We start from the raw sequence: 10,989 nt of genomic DNA, 5'->3' as shown, positions 1-10,989 counted from the left end.
TTGCAGGCTGCCATCTTTGAAAGTGCAACCCTTATCCCAACTCTCTGTCTTCCATTATTTGGCCAATCTTATTAAGTAGTCTAATGTGTAATATTTTATCAAATGGCTTCTTAAAATCTAAACATATTACACCCAATGCTTCCCATTTATTGACACTGCTTGTTATCTTCTCAATGAATTATGGTAAATTTGTCAGACATGATTTCCCCTTCATGAACCCATGCTGACTCTACTTGATCATGTTATGCATTTCTAAATGCTCTGCTATTGCATTTTTTTCATAATATGCTCCAACATTTTCCCAAGAACAGACATTAAGGTAACTGGTCAGTATTCACCTGTTTTTTAAGTAACATTTCCCTTTTCAAATAAGGCCTTAAAGCAGTTTTCTAATCCTTGAGTACTTTTCCAGAATCTAAGGACTTCTGGAAGGTTATTATCAGTCCATCTTCTGTCCACTAACTACTTTCTCTAATATTCCAGAATGCATCCTATCAGGTCCAAGATACATATTGATCTTTTGCCCTGGGTTTGCCGACTATTTCTTTTCTCTGTTGGTAGTTATTTTGTTTAATTTGTGTCCTCCTTTGCATCTTGAATATTTAATAATTTTAAAATGCTATTATTGTCTCCTACTGCAAAGGCTGACGCTTGGTATTTATTCAACACCTCTACCATTTCCAGCTTCCTCATTATTATTTTCCCAGCTTCCTTCTCTCAGGGTACTTTGGCTTCTTGCTTCCTTTTTATATTTGAAAGAAGCTTTTGCTGTCTGTCTTGATGTTACCTGCAAGCTATCCACAAAATATATTTGCTTCCTGTTTTCTTTTTGCTCATCTTCTGCTGTTTTTTAAAACTTTCCCAATCCTCTAATTTAACACTGATCATTACCACATTGTATGTTCTTTTTCTTTCATTTTTTACCTCACTAAATCTACCCCTTTCTCTTATTTTAGGACAGTAGGCCAAATTGGGCCCAGACAGGTGAAGAAGAGCCCAACATTTCCAGTTTAAGAGTCGCGAGGTTTTGCTGCAGCTCTACAAGTCCCTGGTGAGACCACACTTGGAGTGTTGTGTCTAGTTCTTGTTGCCCTACTATAGGAAAGATACAGAGGCTTTGGAGAAGATGCAAAGAAGGTTTACTAGGATGCTGCCTGGACTGGAGGGCTTGTCTTATGAAGAAAGGTTGAATAAGATCGGACTTTTCTCTCTGGAGAGAAGGAGGAAGAGAGGAGACCTGATCGAGGTATACAAGATAATGAGAGGAATAGATAGGGTCAATAGCCACAGACTTTTCCCCGGGGCAGGATTGTCTGGTACGAGAAGTCATAGTTTAAAGATATTAGGAGGAAGGCATAAAGGAGACGTCAGAGGTAGGTTCTTTACGCAGAGAGTTGTAGATACATGGGATGCGTTGCCATGTGGTGGTGGAAGCAGAGTTACTGGGGACATGTAAGCAACAGCTGGACATGCACATGGATTGCAGTGAGTTGAGGGGTGCGTAGGTTAAGTTACTATATTTTACATTAGGATTAAACCTCAGCACGACACCATGCGCCAAAGGGCCTGTTCTGTGCTGTACTTTTCTATGTTCTATGTTTTATAACATTTGACTGTTCAGTCCCTGTGGGGAGAGAATCGTGGACCTTGCTTAAGAAGCATGGATCATCGGTTACACATCACTTCTAACCACAAGCTCCAATGCCTTCTGCCTCGTTTGTCTTGCAGTTGTGGCCAAAGTGTCTACTACCCTCCATGGTGAAATGGCTGGCTACTCACAAGCCATCTCTGAGGATGGTAGTAGAAAATTCTCAAAGGAACCATTAGTAAGTCTGTACCAATCCCCCCTCCCCCCAACCAGTTCAGATACTGGCATTTCAGCTGAAATGTTAGCCACAGGAAGTATGGAAGCACAAGCTGGTCTGCAGATCACTGCAACAGCACCACTGCCGGCTAAGAGGAAATGACCAAGGCCGCTGGTATTTGGAGGTTGCTGGTGGTTGGTCTACTGCTCAGCCCCAGGCAGGAGAGGATCCTGAGGTGATGACATCAAAGACTTCATCTACTTGCACAGGGAAGGACAGGAACAGCAGGGCAGGGATATGGGATACAATGGTTTTCATTGCCCAGAGGCCAAAGAAGTGCAACGCATCATGTGATCTTTCTGGCTGCCTCCACGGACAGCTTGGTGGCAGCCATGTACAGTGAGGTCCAGCCCCCTCAGAAATGCACAAACCTGCATTAATAACATAAACGTAGGAGCAGAAGTGGGTCATTTACCTTCTCTCCTCAAGCCTGCCCCACCATTTTCTAAGATAATGGCTGATCTTCATCAGCCTCAACTCCTCTTTCATGTCAGCTTTTCATGGCCCTCAACTACTTGATATTGCAAAGATCTATTGACCTCCTTTTTGAATAGTTCCAGTATTCTAGCCTCCACAACTCTCTGGGATGGGGAATTCCAGGTATTTACCACTCTGAGTGAAGAAATCCCTTTGCATCTCAGTTTTAAGTAAATGTTAATTTATAACTGTGTTCACTACTTCAAGATTCCCCCTCTGGTGCAACATTTACTTTAACAAGCCTCCTCAAAATCTTGTATGTTTTAGTAAGATTATCCCTCATTTTTCAACCTAATCTCTGATGAATGAAGGCCTAATCTATTTAGGCCTTCATTGATAACTCACCTACTTCATTCCAGGAATCATTCTAGTAAATCCCTTTGGAACTGCCTACATTGCCAGTAAATCCTTTTTTAAAAGCAGCACCAAAACTGTACACAATACTCCAGGTGCACCTTCACCAACACCTTGTACAGTGGTAACAATATTATCCTGTTTTTAAATTTCAACTCCTGAGCAATGAAGGCCAAAATTCCATTTGTTGCACCAACGTGCTAACTTTCTGTGTTTTTCACACACACAGTGCCCTTTTTGGAGTCTGTCTCCAATTAAATAATAATTTGGCTTTTGATTTTCCTTATCAAAGTTCATGACCTCAGACTTTCCTACATTAAACTCTATCTGCCAAATTTGCCTCCTCACTTCACCTATCTATATCTCCTTGCAATTCCTTACAATGTCAGTTTGCTCGCTGAGCTGGTGGGTTTGTTTTGTCACCATGTTAGGTAACATCATCAGTGAGCCTCTGTTGAAGCATTGGTGTTCTGTCCTGCATGCTATTTATGTGTCTTGGTTTGTTGTGGTGTGTGATATCATTTCTGGTTCTGTTTCTGAGAGATTGGTAAATGGGGTCCAAATCTATATGTTTGTTAATGGAGTTCCGGCTTGAACACCAGGCTTCTAGGAATTCCTACACGTGTCTTGGTTTGGCATGTTCCAGGATGGGTCCCTGTAAAACTGGCGTCCCTCTTTGTCTGTGTGTATGGATACTAGCAATAGTTAGTCATGACTTTGTTGATAGTTGGTGCTTATGTATTCTAGTGGCTAGTTTCCTGCCAATGTAATGTTTATTGCAGTCCTTGCAGGGTATTTTGTATATTACGTATATTCTGCTGGCTGTGGGTATGGGGCCCTTTGCACTCACCGGTAATTGTTTTAGTGCGGTAGTTGATTTGTGAGCTACCATGATACCTAGGGGTGCTGCTGCTGTAACATCACACTAGTCAAAGAAACACTGGCCTTACTGTGAGACAAACCAGGGAGACAAATACCCAACAGGGCCAACTTCATCATCAAGCAAAGCATCTCCAAACTACCAGGCCTGTGTCTCACATCTCACTTCACCTTCAACAACAAAACCTACAAACAAATCAACAGGACACCTATGGGATCACCAATACCAGTACTTTTGGTAGAAGCAGTTATGCAGAAGCAAGAACAAACAGCTCTTCTCACAACCCAGCCCAAGCTTAGGGTTCATTGTGTGGATAAACCACGCCAAACTAGAAGAAACCCACAAACATACAAACAACACCCTCACCGGTACAAAATTTACTAAAGAGGAGCAGAACAATAATTGATTCTCCTTCTTAGACATCATGGTAGTACGAAAAGCCAATGGAGAACTGCTGACCAGCATTTACAGGAAAGCCACACACACTGACCAGATACTTAACTACAGAAGCAGTTATTGCAACACTCACAAATGGAGCTACATCAGGACATTATTTAAATGAGCCATGACACACTGCGGCATCCAGGAACTATGAGAAGCTAAGGAGAAACACCTATACAATGTATTCAGGAACAACGATTATCTGATAAGCGCAGTCCACTGATTTCTGCACAATGGACCTTAACACAGAGACACAACACGCCCAGAGACTCTAGTCACCTTACCATACATCAAAGACATTTCAGAGATGACCACCTGACTATTCTGGCCCCTAGGCATCGTGGTAGCCCACAACCCTTCTACAGCACTAAAATAATTACTGGTGAATTCAAAGGACCCTGTACCTACAGCCAGCAGAATAAACATTAGGTACAAAATACCCTGTTAGGACTGCCAAAAAACATCACATTGGACAAATTGGCAGGAAACTATCCACCAGGATACATGAGCACCAACTAGCCACCAAATGATGTTACCAACTATCACTGATATCCGTACACACAGAAGAAGGATGCCAATTTGACAGGGACAATGCACCCATCCTTGGACAAACCAAACCAAGACATGCGTGGGAATTCCTAGAAGCCTGGCATTCAAATCAGAAATCCATTAACAAACATATGGATTTGGACCCCATTTACCATCCGCTCAGAAACAGAACCAGAAATGATATCACCCACCACAACAAACCAAGACACATACATAGCAAATGGAACAGAACACCAGCACTTCACTGGAAGCTCACTGATGATGTTACCTAACATGGTGACAAAACAAAACCATCATTTCAATAAGCAAACCTACAACCTGATCCACAACCTGTCAGGTGGGACTAGATTGGGTTGGGATATCTGGTCGGCATGGACGTGTTGGACTGAAGGGTCTGTTTCCATGCTGTACATCTCTATGACCCTACAAATCTTCTCCAAAATCTCAAATTCCTTACGTCCTCACCGTAACATGCCCTCCTAACTATATTCTAATCAACATCCAATTTGTTTACATCATAAAAACTGAAATAACTGCAAATGCTAGAAATCAAGAACACAAATAGAAATTGCTGGCAAAGGCAGCATCTGTGGCAAGAAGTCAGAGTTAATATTTTGGACCTATTCTGAGGAAGAGTCCCTGAACCTGAAATGTTAACACTGATTTCTCTCTACAGATGCAGCCAGCCCTGCTGAGCTTTTCCAGCAATTTCTCTTTTTGTTTACATTCCACTCTGCCCCTCCATCAAATCACTAAAGTACCTAATAAATGATTAAGACCCTGAGACTGATCTTTGTGGTGCTCCACTGGTTATGTCTTTCGAACCTGAAAAAGAAGCATTCAGTCTTCTGTGTGTTAATCAATCCTCAATCCACGCTAATATATTACTACTAAGACCGTTATCTCCTCTATTGTGAAATAATCTTTTAAGTGACCTCTTATATAGTGCCTTCTGGAAATTGAAATGCATTATGTCTACTGGTTTCCCTTTATTTATTCCCTCTGTTTATTATAGTCTCAGCGAATTCTAGCAAAGTTGTCAAACATGATTTCCCTTTCCAAAAACCGTGTTGACTTTGTTTTATTGCATTAAGCTTTTCTAAGTGTCTTGCTATTCCTTCCTCAATAATGAGCTTTTCCCAAACACCAATGTTAGGTTCACTGTATTATAATTTCTTGCTTTCTGTCTCCCTTTCTTCTTGAACACAAGCATTACATTAACACTTTTTCTACCAGCTAAAACCTCCCATAACCCAGTGAGTCCTAGAATATTTCAATCAACACCTCTACTATCTCTGCAAACACTTCCTTAAAGCCTTTGGGTGCAAATCAGGCCTGGTGATTTGTCTGCCTTTAGTCCCACTGACTAAGACTCTTATATGACGTTTCCTCACATTAGTACCTTGCTTATATAATAACTTGGGGTTTTATTAGTGTCCCCCACCATGAAGATCTGAGCAAAATATTGGTTTAAATTAGCTGCAATTTCCTTGTTGCCCATTTTCAGTTCCCCAGTCGCATCCTCCGAGAGTGCCACTCATTTTAGCTACTCTCTCTTTATATCTCAGTAGAAGCTCTTGCTGTTTGTTTTTATATTTCTTGCTAAGGCTGCTATTACCATGAAATAAAGATGTTCCCAAATGGAAGCTGAAAATTAAGCATTTTTCCCAGGATGACAAGGTGCTGGTGTCAGTTTGGAACGATCCGGATTTATGCTGAGTGATGGGCTTAGACCTAAGGGAGAGGACCAGTCATGAAAACAGCCCAGAATTATGTCCTTATCTGTCCAGGAGGTGGAGTTGTCTATATCAGACAGGTGTTTAATGTGGGGAATGAGAGTTGTTATCCTGCCCCACCAAGAGGAGATGTGCTGGACCAAGTGCACCAAGAGCGTCCCTGCATGGTGGGAATGAAAGAAATGTTTTTTTGTTTAGTGGCCAAATGTGGACTCCCAGATTGAGGGGAAAATGGGATTACGCAAATCCTGCATGTTAGTAAGAAGGCACTGCCAATGTTGCCCCTTCACACATAGGAATGGCTTAAAGAACCATGTGGATTCACACTGATTTTGTGGGACTAGTAGAGGGACAGATGTTACTAGCAGTCATGGATGCCCACTCTGAGTGGCCTGAGATGGCAATCATGAAGTTGGCATCAGTGGAAGCAGTGATTGACCAACTGAATAAAATATTTACCAGGTTTGGGAACCCCCAAACGAGTCATGAGTGACAATGGTCAACGGTTTGTGGCATAAGCGTTGAAGGACTATCTAGAAAATCCCAGAATTAGACAAGTGAGATCAGCTCTGTATCACCCTGCAACAAATGGCTGGGTTCAAATATTTGTTGAAACAATGAAGCAGACTTGAAAGGCATCATAAGGGTAAAGTTCGCTACAACGGTGAATCAACAGGTTCCTAAGCATATACAGGAACATGTCATATGTGATGACCCAGTGATCACCAGCGTCCTTAATGTTCAACTGCCAGCTGAGAAACATGTTTGACTCACAATGGATGGAAGAGACCAGAGAGGTGGTGGAGCAAAATCAAGAAAGTCAGGTGATCAGAAGGTTGGAAACTTCAGGTAAAGAGTGATCCAAAGCAAAGAGACCATGTTGGCCTGGAATTATATGTCTGAGGAGAAATGGATCTCAGTATTATTGGTGGCTCAATCAGGACTGTTCTCGTATGTGGTGCAGACCAAAGATGAGCTGGTCTGGAGGGGACAAGTGGACCAACTTGTCATTGTTCTTCACCTAATGCAGTGAGATCCCTCAGAACACTGAGCCATTCTGGATGGGACCAGTAGTGTCAACTGAACCAGGGTTGGCCATACCCAAGGATGAAACAAACAGCAGTGTCACAGGGCAACAACAGCCAATCAGAGAGGGATGTATCTGCAGAACAACAGGAGCTTCCGGAAGCCCAGAACACTACAATATAAAAGCTTCCTGAGATGAGGAGATGATCACCTAGGAATCATCAGCCTTCTGAGCGATGACCATGTCAATGTAAATACAGAAGGGTCATTTTCATTTTCCATGGTTTTTTTTCCTACATATTCCTGACAGTATACGTATGTTAGCTCTGATACTTGCATCATAGTTATCATTGTTATATATATGTTGATTAATGGAAGTTTAAAATAAAGTGGGTGGGGTGTTATGTATGTTGTTGAGGGTGTTGACCCATTTAAGAGAGCTGGTCCCGGGAATGGGATGCCCTTCAGCGTCATAGAGTCATAGAGTCATAGAGATGTACAGCATGGAAACAGACCCTTCAGTCCAACCTGTCCATGCCAACCAGATATCCCAACCCAATCTAGTCCCACCTGCCAGCACCCGGCCCATATCCCTCTAAACCCTTCCTATCCATATACCCATCCAAAATGCCTCTTAAATGTTGCAATTGTACGAGCCTCCACCACTTCTTCGGGCAGATATTCCATACACATACAACCCTCTGTGTGAAAATGTTGCTCCTTGGGTCTCTTTTATATCTTTCCCCTCTCACCCTAAACCTATGCCCTCTAGTTCTGGACTCCCCCACCCCAGGGAAAATACTTTGTCAATTTATCCTATCCATGCCCCTCATGATTTTGTAAACGTCTATAAGATCACCTTTCAACCTCCAATGCTCCAGGAAATTGTTTAATTATCATGGAAGTCTTGATGCAACAAGCAAGAAGATTTTGCATCAGCCAACAATCCCTGGTTTCCTGCAGACTTCAAGACCTGGAATTTTCTTTGTTGTATAATCCAGAAATTGTTACCCCAATATTACACCCATTCCCCTATCCATTAAAATAATATCAGGATCCACTCAAATTTCCCTCCAGACCCATTCTCATTCATCTGAGCCAAGAACGAATGTCATTTAGCAGAAATAGCCAGCAGGGTTTGAGTGTGCTGGAGAAACTCAGCAGATCTGGCAGCATTTGTGGAGAGAGAAACAGTTAAACTTTTGAGTTCAGTAAGATTCTTCTTTTGGTATTTTGCTTTTATTGAAGCTAATTGAGGCTTAAGCAATGAGGTCTCAGCATGTTGGGATTGAAGATTAACAAGGGTGATTTGATAACAATTTTAATCAGAAAGGAGCAAATAACATAGCACATACGCTCTGTCACTAATTCATTCACTAATTCTTCAATCTCCCCAGCCTGGTACCTGTGCAAAAGGGGATGGCCTAGTGGAATTATCACTAAGCCATTCATCAAAGACCTAGGTTTGATTTGGTGGAATTTTAGTTCGATAAAGATTTAAAATCAAGAGTCTAACAATTTTTGGGGAGTGGGAAAAAAATCATCTGGTTCATTAATGTCCCTTTAAGGAAAGCAACTACAGCCATACTTAGATTATATTCCCTATCGTGTAGAAACAGGCCCTTTGGCCCCACAGTCCACTCCAAAGAGTAACCCACCCAGTCCCATTTCCCTCTGACTAATGCACCTAACATAATGGGCAATTTAGCATGGCCAATTCACCTGACTTGCACATCTTTGGACTGTGGGAGGAAACCAGAGCACCCGGAGGAAACCCACACAGACACAAGGAGAATACTTGTGATGCCAGATCCACAGCAATGTGGTTAACTCTCAACTGCTCTCTCACAATTAGGGAATGGTGACCTTGACAACAATGCCCTTATTTTCAAAAGAAAATACAGTCCAGCAATGAAAGCGTCAAGACCGGGTGAGCACCCAGCAGCACAATATGGTTTCAGATAGCGAAGACTCTGAGGAGTGAAGAATGTCACTGCTCTTCCAGACATACAGGTTTGGGTTCAAATTTAATGGTTGCAGGACTGAACAGACCCATGTTTGTGGAGGATTCTGAGATCCACCTGCAATAATATGGACAACGTCATGGGTGTGGCCTCAGTTCAGCTTTCAGAATCATCATGAATTTCACATGAGCAGCGTTAGAGCTACAAGATCCATAGCTGCTGCATCAGGATTTCCAGCAGGTTCCCCTGACAGGTCATACTGAGGTTGAAACTTGACGTAAGTTCAGATGGCTGTTTTTGAGACTTTGCCATGCTCCCCCTGCCCCTGTCACCGCACCTGAAGGTTGGGGGGAGGGGGCTTGAAAAATGCAGTGCATGGCCTTCCCACCTTGACTGTCCTGGACTGTACAATGAATGGAGGAGGCGCCAGCCTCATTCCACCTGTAACCAGTGAGCAGCCCAGAGTAGTGCCTGGTGCTCAGTAAGCTGGCAAAGGAAATCACCTTTAGGAACGCCCAGCAGAGGAAGCTTCCACAAGAGTCATCAACCTCTTTTAACCTCCTCGCTAGTTGGCTAATGGCCTGTGCCTTGCTGAGGTCTGCTAGCCAAATTCTGCCATATCTCTGGACTTACCTGAAGTCTGTACCTTAACCTTGTCTTCAGGATTGCATTTAGTTGCGGTTCTCTAATGCAGGACTTCCCCCCAGATAGGGTCAGAACTCCTGTCCTGTGGCAATGAATGCTGCTTCCCAAATAAAATGGCGATGGGCTGACCAGCTTTGGAGGTCAGGCTCTGGACCGACTTTTTAGTTGAGGGACTGGGAATACGATGTCCCATTAAAATCTATCCCATAATTTTAAATCCCTCACTGAATCCTCACAGAAATTGGTAGCTACCATTTTGCTTGGCATCAGCTGATCCAGTCCAAGTGCCACATTTCCCAGAGGAAACAGTGCCCAGGGCTCCGGCCTTCTAAAATACGGGATGTCGTCTTTACCTGACAAGCAGCATGAGGCAACGCTGGATCTTTCTTCTGCAATGCAGCCAGCATTCAGAGAATACGCACACAAGTACAGGCAGACCTTGGACCAATGACTCTTCAGATCGCCATCCTTCCTTTCTGCCATCTTTCCTAGCTTTCTGGTGCACCAGCACAGGGAGTAATTGACAGAGGGGCTTGTCTGAGCTAGGGCCAAATGGAATGTCTGGAGGGATCAGAGGGAATTAAATTCCTGACACACATTGCTTTGCATTCTGTTTACTCTCTGGGTATATACACGTAGAGGCTTTCAGGCCCAATGGGTTCGATGTTTTGACTTTATACATAACTGTAAAATGAGTCGTAGCAAATGTACAGCCCAAACAAAGTCAAGATTTCCTTCAATAGTATAGTCACGTATATGTACCAGTTCTATGGACAGTAAATATGATCCTTCATGCGTAGCATTTCCCAGCATTAAGGCACACTTTAAGCATCTTGTTAATTGAATCATACAGCTATCTATATTGCTGTTTAGTGCTGAGGATATCTGCTCAGCTGGACTAAATGAATCCATTCAAATAAAGGAGAGATATTAAAACCAGTTCACTTTAATAGGTGATATTTATGTTCTTTTATTAAGAGGAGAGACTGAGACATGCTGATTAATCAGTCACTTAAAGTATCTGTTAGCACTGAACATGAGTAATTGGAGTG

Source organism: Chiloscyllium plagiosum, unplaced genomic scaffold (assembly GCF_037043375.1).
Source record: "Chiloscyllium plagiosum isolate Xiang-an unplaced genomic scaffold, Cpla_swu_hap1 HiC_scaffold_4, whole genome shotgun sequence".
Taxonomy (NCBI): Eukaryota; Metazoa; Chordata; class Chondrichthyes; order Orectolobiformes; family Hemiscylliidae; genus Chiloscyllium; species Chiloscyllium plagiosum.
This window is presented reverse-complemented; position numbering follows the sequence as displayed.